This window comes from Ictidomys tridecemlineatus, unplaced genomic scaffold, assembly GCF_052094955.1.
Source record: "Ictidomys tridecemlineatus isolate mIctTri1 unplaced genomic scaffold, mIctTri1.hap1 Scaffold_35, whole genome shotgun sequence".
In the NCBI taxonomy this organism is placed as follows: Eukaryota; Metazoa; Chordata; class Mammalia; order Rodentia; family Sciuridae; genus Ictidomys; species Ictidomys tridecemlineatus.
The window spans coordinates 1,122,174-1,134,697 of record NW_027522416.1 but is presented as its reverse complement, the minus strand read 5'-3'; the positions used below and the strand labels follow the sequence as shown (position 1 = coordinate 1,134,697).

General features: G+C 42.3%; 1 protein-coding gene across 7 annotated transcripts in view; it reads right to left on the bottom strand.

Annotated features, from left to right (window-relative positions):
- Positions 1 to 229: 229 nt before the first annotated feature.
- Positions 230 to 12,524, bottom strand: part of LOC144373302 (uncharacterized) — a 50,268-nt gene continuing 37,973 nt past the window's right edge. For 2 of the 7 annotated variants that reach the window (XR_013433025.1, XR_013433027.1), the window contains 2 exons: positions 5,021 to 5,104; positions 2,955 to 4,618 (listed from right to left, as the gene is read on the bottom strand). The gene's annotated coding sequence lies outside the window, so the exon portion shown is untranslated. Of the gene's footprint in view, positions 411 to 2,479; positions 5,105 to 12,524 lie in introns of those variants that run through there. The other 5 variants (XR_013433029.1, XR_013433030.1, XR_013433024.1 and 2 more) reach the window with 4 other exon arrangements.

The window sequence follows — 12,524 nt, the reverse complement described above, 5'->3', positions numbered from 1 at the left end:
ACTAATGTGTTTAGCATAAAAATGCATACGATGTAAATATCTCTAAAACTAACATTTAAAAGTTAAAGGCATGATCTTCAAAGGTGTCAGAAGTCACCTTTCTGAGAGGAAGTGACTGAGAACCACACAGATTTTAATAGACCAAGGAGACATGAGGTCTAAGTGCCATGTGTTATCCTGAACTGGATTTGGTATTAAAACAAAACAAAAGACATTTATGGAAAATGAATAAAATTCAAGCACTGCTATTTATTTAATAGAATTCCAACAAATTTAATATTTTAGTTTTCATCATTATTTTGTGGGTTATATAAGATGTTAACACAATGAGAAGCTGGATATACAGTAGACAGGAGTTTTCTAGATTGTTTTTCCATCTTCTATAAATCCAAAGTAATCTTCAAATAAAACTGGAAAAAAGAAAGATAACAAGGTGGAAAGTTATTTTTAAGTTATGACTCATGAAAGATCAATATCCTTAATTTTTGAAGATCTCCTTCAAGTCCTTATAAAAATAATGCTCTAATGAAGAAAGGATTGAGTGATACCAATAGAAATTACACACACACACAAAAACAACCATAAATGGATAAAGATATATTAAAATGTTCAGTCTTAATCAAAAAACGCAAATTACATAATTTAAAGCTTTTTTCATCTAAGAAGTTGGGAAAGATTTCTTTAAAACATTTAGTATAATCTTAGGATATGAGAAAGTGTAAACATAAAATCTAATCATCTCAATATTTTTAGTAATGTATCCAAGTTTCGATCATCTCAGTGATTTATCCTAAGGCTTTTAACTCTCAACAGACACAAAGTTTTAGCCACAATGGAGCAGGACTAATAGTAAGAACAAACATTGTAAACAGTTTCTAAATAGATTCTAACATGAGACAGATAAAGTAAATTATAATTGTTCCATTAGTGGAATAGTATGCAATCATTTTTAAATGACATTACATGAATAGCCCAGCACAGAAGGATTTTTATATGAAAAGACCAGCACAGAGGGATTTTTAGGGCAGGGATTCTTCTCTACATGATACTGCAGTGGTGGTGTAGGTCATGCACATTTGCCTGGACCCAAGGCACATACAGAGCAATAGAAAACGCTAAGGTAAACCTTGAACTTTAGGTGATCACTGTGTGTTAATATGGATTCAGTGATTATAACAACTACACCATTCTAATGGGGCATATTTCTAATAGGGGAGGCTAAGCATGAGAAATAAAGGGGGAAGGTGTGCCGTCTTTGTAATCTCTGCTCATTTTTTTCTGTGAATTTAAATCCGTTTCAAAAACTAAAATCTAGTTTTTAAAAATATCATTACGAAGAAAAAAATAGTGATAGGAAACACAATAATATTTTTGAAATGCACAAATTCTAACAGAAACCTTTTCCCTTGACTGTGTCATGCTTTTCTGTAAAAAAAAATAAGTTTTTAATTTTAGGTTTAAAATAAATAGAATGCTGTGGCAAGGAGGGCAAGAGGACACAGAAATCATAGGCAAACCAAGTTGGAAAGTGGAAATAAAACAGAAAAATGTATTCCAGGTGAGTTAAAAAAAAGACAGAATGAAGGTAGAAAGTAATTGGTTAGAGATTCAGGACTGAGTCATAACTGGAGAGTATCCACCCGAGATCCGTTGGCTCGATAAGTGATGTATATGATGGGAAACTCAGCTGAAGGATGAGTTATGCAGAGAAGAAATTAAAGGGAACTTTAGTCCAATTGTAGATTTCCCTAAGATCTCTTCATTCAGTTGACTGCAATTATTACAGAATATGAGGTCAACATTAAAATATTACTAGTATATCCATTTTACAGACGTTCAGCAAATTTCATGCAATGTAATTTATGAAGTGCTTAGCACAGTGCTTCACATAAAGTGACCAAAAATAATGAATATATTTTTTATTTATCACCTTATCATTCTTAGGATGATTATTATCAAATTGAGGCTCAAATAAGTTAACTGACTTGGGCAAGGGCACCCAACTAGAAAAGAATCTCTGCTCAGAATTGTATTCTAATCTATATAACTCTGAGAGCCTTTTCTCTCTTGCCTGTTTTGAAAATTGTATGGGTGTAGTATGCCAGCATTGGGATATTAAAAAAATGAAGTATTGCAACTCTACCCAGCATGGGAATGTAAAATTGCTATTCCAATGCATTTTTGTATCAATTCCATAGATGTTTAATTCTGAGAATGAAGACTCAAGGAAAGGGTGGCCAATAGAAGTGTCTTCCATTGAGTAATCATAGGTTTTAGTTAGTATTTTTTTTTATTTAAAATGCTGTTAGCTTATAATATCACTAATCTGCCCAAGAAGATATATCCCACACTTATCATTTGTTCATTCAACTAATAAATGTTTTGCATCAGCATATACCGCGGTCTAGACTCTCACATTACCAAAATAAATTAGACCCATGATCCCTCCCATTACATCAATTAACCAACTAATATTCACCTTTTTCTTCTTGTCCCTCTTTCCTATGTCTACTTGCTTAGTCAAGCAATTATTCATTGCTGCAGTCCAGCTGCAGCAAAATAACTGGGTGGTGATGAATAACTTGTGTAGATTGATACAGCAGGAGTGGGAGCCCTGTATTGTAGGACAACAGAGGTATTTATACATTCCACACAGCTTATCTTAATTAATATAAACTAGATATAGCAGTCAACCAATGAGAAATCTCCACACTTAATGGATTACTGGCGCCACTTCATAAACCACTCCCCCTGGCAAAATGCCAGGCACCATCCTGACTTGTTTACAGACTCCAACAATTCATTACCTGTGTGTTTAGGATTGTCACAATGCTCTTACGTTATTTATAGTTAAGTTTTATTCCTGAATTTGATAATATAAACATATTTCAATTACTTTTAAATGATGGAGGCATTCTCTTGACCATGATTTACTATTTATACAATAATTTCTCTTTCTCTTAATCAGATACACCAGTAAAGTTGGTTATCTCTGTGATGTAGGGGTGCTTAGAACTTCTGGCTTTATCAAAAGTCTTTAGAGTGTAAACCAACACTAGAACAAAGAGTGTCATTATACCATTCTGTTGAATATATAAGGCTTATTCTCTGGTAATAAGAAAATGATGTTCATGTTCAGGAACAAAACTGACAGGAGGCTTACATTGCATTGCATGTGATTGACAGTGCATAAACAAATAAATATGTGGTGATAAGTGTTCCAAAATTAAAAGAAAATAAAAGAACCCTAACTATTGATTAAAGAACAATATAGGGAGAGAGCTTGCTCTTTAAATTGAGTGGTTCGTCAAAGCCACTTTGAAAATATATTTGAACAGAAATCTTTAGTAAAGTGAGGGGGAAAATCTGATAATAACTTGAGGCCTTCCTAGAAGAACAAAATGCATGAGCTAATAGCAGATCTGGTGTGTCCAAGAAGCATCAGGGAAACCAGATGTCTCACTGAGTAGCCTAGAAAAGAAGTTGTAATAAAAGATGATTTGGAGCAAAGGTGGGAGAACAGGTGAAGCAGAGCCTGTAAATCTGGCTCTGAGGAAGACAAGTCCTTAGAATGCTATGAGCAGGAACAGTGGCATGATCTCAGGTTTTTAAATTGTCACAATATTTGTACATACATATATTGTATGCATAGTTGACCCATGCATATGATATGTAATAATAAAATCAGGGCAATTAGCACTTCCAGATACTTAAACATTTATAATTTCTGTGAATTGGGAAAATTCAGATTCCTCTGGTTGTTTTGAAATATATAATAAATTGTTATAGACTGCAGAAATTTTTCTGTGCTATAGAATACTAAACTAGCTCCTCTTATGTTGTTGTGCTGTAGTACTCATTATCAAATCTCTCTTGATCCCCTCTCTCCTCTTCTTCTTAGCCTCTAGTGATCACTCCACTCTTCTTCTATGAGATTCGACTTTTCATCTTTTGCGAAAGAATGAGAACTTGCAATATTTTTCTTTGCCTTGCTAATTGTATCTAATAAAAGACCCTCCAGTTCCATCCATGTTTCCATGATGACAAGATTTCATCTATTTTATGGTTGAATAATATTCCTTTTAAATGACTGCCCTAATTGCTGTCTTAAAAAATAGCCTCAAAAGGAAAAGTTCTTTAGCAGGAAGATCAAGCTAGAAGTGCTGCTATAATCTAGGAAAGGGATGACAGATTTAGAAGCCACTGAAGAAGCCATGAGAAAGTGCTGGATATAATTTAGGATGTGTTTATAGATACTGTAGGAGGCTGAATAACATTTATCCAAAATATCAGCTCTTAATCCTTGAAACATGCTATATTATTTGAAAAAAAGGATCTTTTGCAGATCTGGTTGAAAATTTTGAGGAAAAAAAGATTATCTTGCTTTATTGGTGTGGGCCCTAAATGCCATCAGAGTGTGATAAGAAAGGTACAGGGAGCCTCAACATGAAAACAGAAAAAGTGAAGGCAATGCCACCACCGAAGTAGAGGTTGATTCTAAGTCAGAAGTCAAGGAATGCAAGGACTCACCCGAAGAGACAAGGAACAGATTCTCCTCCAGATCCTCTGGCACCTTAATTGGTCTGTTAAACTAATTTTGGACTTCTAGACTCCAGAACTGTTAGAGAATAAATTTTAAGGCAGTAATCTTTTGAGATACCTGGTAACAACAGGCTCACAAAACTAACAAAGGCTTGATGTCACATGTGAAAGGAAAAGAAGAGCCAGAGAAAACTGGAGGCAATTTTGTTTAAGTGAAGATATGGTGTTTCCAATTTCTGAGATAGAGACCTTTGGGACAGTAACAACGTTAGAGGAGAAAAATAAAATTATAGTTCAGACATGTTATGTTTAAGATTATTATCAGCATTTAAAGGTAGCAAATCAGAAGACTGTGAGTCTGAAATTGAAAGGACGATTCAGGGCTGGAGGTGGAGATTAGAGTTATTAACAACATCAAAAAAAGAGTCATTAGCAGTGTATAAGTGGTAATTAATGTCATAGTACAGAATGAGCTCACTTAGGAAGCACTGGAGACAGGGAATGTGTTCAATGACGTAGTTCAGAAACTTCCTCATTCGGACATCAAGAAAATCAGGAGGACCTAGCAAAAGACATGGAGAGTAAACTGTGATTAATCTGTGAAAAGAACCAAGAGAAGATGGTGATCTAAATTACAAATAAAGATTATTTATCACAATGCTGGGAGCAATTCTGTCAAATGCTGTGGAAAGAATATAGGATGGGGAAGTTTAGAGAGCTAATAGGAATTTTGGGGGAGTGGAGCTATAAGTGAAAGGAAATAGGGAAAATAACAGAGTATCAGGTAGGAGTATGTTTTTAAGATGAAAATTGTCCTAGCAATAACATATGGTCTTAACAGGGTCAATGATCAGAGGATGATGAGCATATGAGCTGAGTCAAAGAGGATTATGAACATAATGTTGGGAATGTATTCTGCAATAGGGAGAATCTAGTCTTTGAAATCTAAGAAGATAAATCGAGTCTTGACATGAAAACAAGAATATATATATATATATATATGCATGTGAACACAATATCTTTATATTCTTTATTTATGCATATATATATATATGCATGTGAACACAATATCTTTATATTCTTTATTTATTTTTATGTGGTTCTGAGGATTGAACCCAGTGCCTCACACATGCAAGGCAAGCTTTCTACTCATGATCCACAGCTACAGCCCCTAAAAGAAGTTTTTTTTTTTTTTTTTTTTAAATATCTTTGAGAAGGATGACATGATAACCGGTTTAACAACAATAAAAATAAAGTTAAGAAAATATATGTTTATATAATAACTTAATTTGTAAGGTCTTTCCTATGCATTATCTTTTTCTGTTCTTACAACTTCCATGTGTTGTTAAGCGGTAGTAACTACATTTGATAGAAGAGTGAACTGGTTGAAGTGATTTGCACAAGACCTAGGAAGCTAGTAAGCCATGACATGAAAATGTTTAAAGAAAAACAGTATTGAGTTAATGTAGCACATAGGTCATTAGGAGAGAATAATAAATAGAAAAAGGAAAAGAGAATGTAATAATCCAAATAGAATATATTAAAGATCCAATAAAGACAGTGGGTGCCAAAATGAGCAGAGTGTGTTTATGCATATATTGTGCAAGTGCATGCACTTATTTTTATAGTCTCGGGCCATGGTATATTACTGGAGTGTGATTTTGCATCACCACCATCACAATAATACACTCCCTTTCAATCTACATTTTGTTCCAAACTTTTTTCATATTTATTACTTCATTTTACAGTTGTATCTAAAATGAGTTGTAGATCACTGATATCTTATTGATATGAGAATACAATTTTCACAATGTACAACTTGACCAAAATTATGAGACTGGAATATAAATGAAAAGTTACTCAAAATCCAAATTTATAACTCTAGACCCAACCTAATGTGTTTTCTTAAATGAGGAAAATAGAAGAAGAAGGAAGAGAAGAATTAAATTAGACTGGAGAGGTCCAGGAGAATTACACAATAATGAATCTGGGATCATACTTACCAATTTGGTCAAAATATTATTGGAAATAATATCCTTAAGTAGCAACTAGATGTACTTAAGTAGATCTATCCCAGAGAAAATTCCTGGATTTTTGACATATATATCCACTGTATGTGAAATGCACTGTAGCATCTTGAAATCAGCATGCCCTAAATTCCCTTCCCAATCATGCTTATCTTTTTGGATTTCCCATTGGGATAAATGTTAATCCAACAGAAGTTTGACACAGAAATCTTAGAGTTATCCCCAGCTTTCCTTTCCTTACTCTCTGTATCTAATCAATTATGAACACCTATGAAATGTATACCTCCATTTCTCTTGTCTGAATCCTCATTGCTACTCTTTATTTATAACATCTGTCTTTCTTGCTTCCTTTCTGCAGTTTCCTCCAATTTGTTCTCTTTGCTGCTGGTCTTTTTATACTACAGTAAAATCTCCACATTTATATACTTGTAATTCTAAATTGAAAATAATATCATATCACTCTCTCAACTTAAACTTTTCAGAATATTTTTTACAATCTATAGTTCAAGCTCAAACCCATCACACAATATACATAAACTTGTCATCTTACTGCTATCTACACTTCATCTCCTTTCAATTCATGTAAACATTGCATAATGTTCAAATCAGGTTAAATATATTATCACCTCATTTATCATTTCTTTATGGTAAAAAAATCAAGTCTTTCTTCTAGTTTTTGAAATATACAGTACATTTTTGTTATCTATAGTTGCACTACTGTGCAAAAACAGCATACTAGAATTTCTTACCCTTAAGTAACTTCAACTTGGTACCCATTGATCAACCTTTCCCAAACTTCTGCTTTCCCCAGCCTCTTACAACCACCATTCTACTCTCAACTTCTATGAGATCAACTTTTTAAAAGTCTGCATATGAGTGAGATTGTGTGGTACTTGGCTTTCTGTGCATGGCTTATTTCTCTTAACATGATCATCTTCAGTTCCACTTGTATTGCTTCAAATAAAAGGGTTTCATTCTTTTTATGAATACTATTCCACTGTATATATACACCACCTTTTCTTTATCTATTCATCAGATGATGTTTAGATTTTTTCCATTTCTTGGCTATTGCAAACAGTGCTGTAATAATCATGGGAGCACAGGTGTCTCTTTAACATACAGATTTCATTTCATTTGATATAAGTACCCAGTGGTGGGATTGTAGATCTACTTACAATTTTTTGAGACACCCTAAGCTGTCTTTGATAAGGTTTGTACTAATTTACATTCTCACCAACAATGTACAAGAGTTCCCTTTTCTCCACCAGTTCTCATCACTACTTGCTATCTTTAGTGTTTTTGATGAAAGCCATTTTTACCAGAGTAAGGTAATATCTTATTGTGGTTTTTATTTGTAGTTCCCTGATGATTAGGTGTTTTTTTTTAATATATACATGGCCTTTTTTATATCTTCTTTTGAGAAATGTCTATTTATGTTTATTGCTCACTTAAAATTTTTCTTTTTTGGCATCGAGTTTTTGTAATTCCTTACACATTGCAGATGTCAACCATTGTCAGATATAATCCCATTTGATTAAATATAGCAACTTTTTAAATGTTCTGTTGGGTTTGCAGTTATTGTTTTTTCTTCACCATGTTATTAAACTCCTTGAGTTCAAAGGTTCTCTTATATATCTCTCTTTGTATCTCCAGTAGGCTTGGCACACTGTATGCCCTAAAAAACTAACTGATAAAGAATGGAAAATGATATATTAATGGAATGCAATGCCTGAAGAACTGAAACTCAGAAGAATGAGATCAACTCAACTTACAGCATAAATCTGCATATCTTTCTTTTATTTTTAGACCTTGGTTTTCCTATCTTTAAAATCATGCCTCTTGACTAAATACTCTCAGAGGCCCCTTCAGCTCTCCAATGTTCCAAGCATGTCTGTTTGAAATTGGGTTATGTTAATGTAGTTCTATGCTTTCTGCAAAGTCCCAAAGCATGCCAAACCCTCTAGCTACCTGAGAAAGTCAATTGTTTTCCAAACAGTGAACAATTTATTTCCTAACCATTGGCTGAAACACTGCAATCCTTTATAAAAAAGAAATCTTCCAGTAATATAAACATAATAGTTTGAACCCAGAGATTGAGATTTTGGAAAATATGAACAGCTCTCTCATCTCCTTTGGAAGATGAATATGATTTTGAGAGGTTTCATCTGAAGTCAGCTTGTACATGAAAATCACACTTTGGATGTAAATGGCACTTATGCTTGGATTCATTCTACTTAATCTCTAAAGTCCTTTGCTAAGTTAAAAAATATTTAGCAAAGTAAGGATTTTTTGACAGAATCTGTGTTTCTCTAATGGCATTTGGAACTAAAAATTCTTCTTGCTTATGCTTATGATACCCTGGGTGCTGTGGCTGTGTGGGGAGCTTCCCCGCAACACACAGGTTTGAGAGGCCTGCCCACTAGAGGGGGGAGTGCCCCTCTACCCTGGGTGCTTTGGCCATGTGGGGAACTCCCCAGACACCCAGGGGAGAGGGGCCTCCCCACTCGAGCGGGGAGTGCCCCTCTACCCTGGGTAAGCTGGTGGTGTGGGAAGCTACCACCAAAACCCAGGTGAGAAGGGCCTCCCCCTGCGAGGGGGAAGTGCCCCTCGACCCTGGGTGTGGTGGCAGTGTTGGTAGCTCCCCACCTACAACCAGGTGAGAGAGGCCTCCCCCTGGAGGGGGGAGTGCCCCTCTACCCTGGATGTGGTGGCAGTGTGGGGAGCTCCCCCTTACCCCTAGGTTAGAGGGACCTTTCCCTGGAGGGGGTAGTGTTCCTCTACACTGGTGCGGTGGCGGTGTGGGGAGCTCTACCCCACCACACCCAGGTTAGAGGGGCCACCCCGCTAGATGGGGGAGTGCCCTCTACCCTGGGTGCAGTAGTGCGGTGGGGAACTCCCCACACACACCCAGGGTAGAGGGGACCCACCCTAGAGGGAGAAGAGGCCCCCTACACTGGATGCAGAGGGGAGATCCCCCAAACACTCAGGGTAGAGGTGCCTGGACTCATAGTGGGGGGGAGTGCTCCTGTACCCGGATCGCAGTGGGGAGGTCCTCCCTGACACCCAGGGTAGAGGGGCCTGAGCCCTAGAGAGGGGAGTACCCTCCTACCCTGGGTGCAGTGAGTTGTCCCCCCCAGACACCCAGGGTAGAGGGGCCTGCCACTTAGAGGGGGGAGTGCCCCCTACCCTGAGTGCTGTGGGGAGCTCCTCCAACACCCAGGGTAGAGAGGCCTCTCCCCTAGTTGGGGGAGTGCTCCTTTAACCTGGGTGCTGTGGCGGTGTGGGGAGCTCCTCCCCTCAAACCCCAGTTAGAGGGGCCTCCCCCTAGAGGGGGGGAAAGTTCCTCTTCCCTGGGTGTGGTGGCGGTGTGGGGAGCTCCACCCCCCACATATTCAGGTGAGAGGGGTTTCCACCCTGAAGGGGGGAGTGCCCCTAAACCAGGGGTGCAGTGGCGGTGTGGCAGTGTGGGAAGCTCCCCCCATCACCCAGGATAGAGGGGCCTCCTCCCTGGAGGGGGGATTGCCCTTCTACCCTGGGTGCAGTGGAGGTGTGGGGAGCTCCACCCCTCCACACCCAGGTTAGAGGGGCCTGCCCCCTCGAAGGGGGAGTGCCCTTCTACGCTGGGTGTGGTGGTGGTGTGGGGAGCGCCTCCCACACACACCCAGGTTTGAGAGGCCTACCCCCTCCACCAGGGAGTGCCCTCTACCCTGGGTGCAGTAGTTCTGTGGGGAGCTCTTCCCCACACCCTGGGTGTGGCGTCGGTGTGGGGAGCTCCCCCCTGACAACCAGGTGAGAGGGGCCTCTCTCTGGAGGGGGGAGTCCCCCTCGATTCTGGGTGTACTGGCGGTATGGAGAGCCCCCCGCCATGCTCAGGTGAGAGCGGCCTCCCCCTGGAGGGGGGAGTGCCCCTCTACCCTGGGTGAGATGGTGGTGTGGGGAGCTACCCCCAGACACCCAGGATAGAGGGGCCTCACCCCTCAAGCTCCACCCTGACACCCAGGTTAGAGGATCTTCCCCCCTAGAGGGGGGAGTGGACTCTACCCTGGGTGAGGAAGTGAGGTGGGGAGCTCCCCCCAACATCCAGGTTAGAGGGGCCTCCCTCATACAGCAGGGAGTGCCCTCTACCCTGCGTGAGATGGCGGTGTGGGGAGCTCCCCCTTGACACCCAGGTGAGAGGGGCCTCCCCCCTAGAGGGGGAAGTGCCCCTCTTCCCTGGGTGCTGTGGTGGTGCAGGGAGCTCCCCACACACACACACCCAGGTTCGAGGGGCATCCCTCTGGAGGGAGAGTGCTGCTTACCTGGGTACAGTGGTGGTGTGGGGAGCTTCCCCGGACACCGGGTTAAGGTTAAAGGGGTCTCCCCACTCGAGGGGAGAGTGCCCCTCCACCATGGGTGTGGTGGGAAACTCCCCATGCCACCCAGGTACGAGGGGCCTAGGGGCGAGTGCCCCTCTGCCTTGGATGCTGTGGTGAGCTCTACCAGACACCCAGGTTCGAAAGGGCCTCCCCTCTGGATGGGGGAGTGTCCCTCTGCCCTGGGTCTGGTGGGGAGCTCTACCCAACACCCAGGTTTGAGGGGCCTCACCACTGTAGGGTGGAGTGCCCCTCTACCCTGGGTGCATTGGGGAGCTCCATCCTATACCCAGGTTGGAGGGGCATCCCCCCTGGAGGGGGGAGTGCCCTTCTGCCTTGGGTGCCTTTTGGAGCTCCTCTGGACACCTTGGTTGGAGGCTTCTCCCCGCTGGAGGCGGGAGTGCCCCTCTGCTCTGCTTCCCCCTCGAGGGGGAAGACCCATCAAACCTGGGTGTTGGGGGGAGATCCCCACACCACCACTGTACCCAGGGTAGAGAGGCACTCCCCCCTCGAAGTGGGAGGCACCTCCAACCTGGGTGTCAGGGGGAGCTCCCCACAGCACCCAGGGCAGAGGGGCAGTCCCCCCTCCTTGGGGGAGGCTCATCTATCCTGGGTGTCGGGAGGAGCTCCCCACACCATCCCCCCGCCAGGGGCAGGTCCTCTCTGACATGGGTGTATTGGGGGGAGCTCCCCACATCACTACCACAAGGAAGGTAGAGGGTAGTCCCTTGCCAGTACAGAGGCCCCTGTAACCTGGGTGTCCTGAGGGAGCTCCCCACACAAGTACTGCACCCAGGCTAGAGGCCACTCCCTGGGTGTCAGGGGAGAGCTCCCTACCCTACTATGGCACCCCGGGTAGAGGCCACTACCCCATCTAGTGGGGAGGCCCCTCTAACCCGTGTGTGGATGGGGAGTTCCCCACACCAATAGCTCACCCATGGTAGAGACTACTCTTTCCTCCGGGGGGCGGGGAGGCCCCTCTAACCTGGGTGTGGTGGGGAGATTCCCACACCACTATCCCACCCAGGGTTGAGGACACTCCCCCCCCTCCCCCTCGAGGGGGTAGGTCTCTCTAACCTTGGTGTTGGGGGAATCTCCACACACCAATACTGCACCAAGTGTAGAGGCCACTCGCCAGTCTAGTGGGGAGGCCCCTCTAACTAGTGTGTGTGGGGGGGGAATTACCCACACTAATACTGCACCCATGGTAGAGACTACTCCTTCCTCCAGGGGAGGCCTCTCTAACCTGGGTGTGGCTGGGAGCTCCCCATCCCACTATGACACAGAGGTTAGAGGCCACTCCCCAATTAGGGGGAGGCCCCTCTAACCTGGGTGTATGGAGGAGAGCTCCCTACAAAACTAGTGCACACAGGATAGAGGCCACTCCCCCCTCCAGGGAGGGGAGCTCCCCATTCCACTACTGCACCCAGGATAGAGGACATTCCCCCCTCCAGGGGGGGCCACCCCTCTAACGACTACTGCACCCAGGGTAGAGGCCACTCCCCTTCCACAGCGCAGGCCCCTCTAACTTTGGTGCTGTAGGGGAGCTCCCCACAACACTACTGCACCCAGGGTAGAGAACACTCCCCGCTCCAGGAGGGAG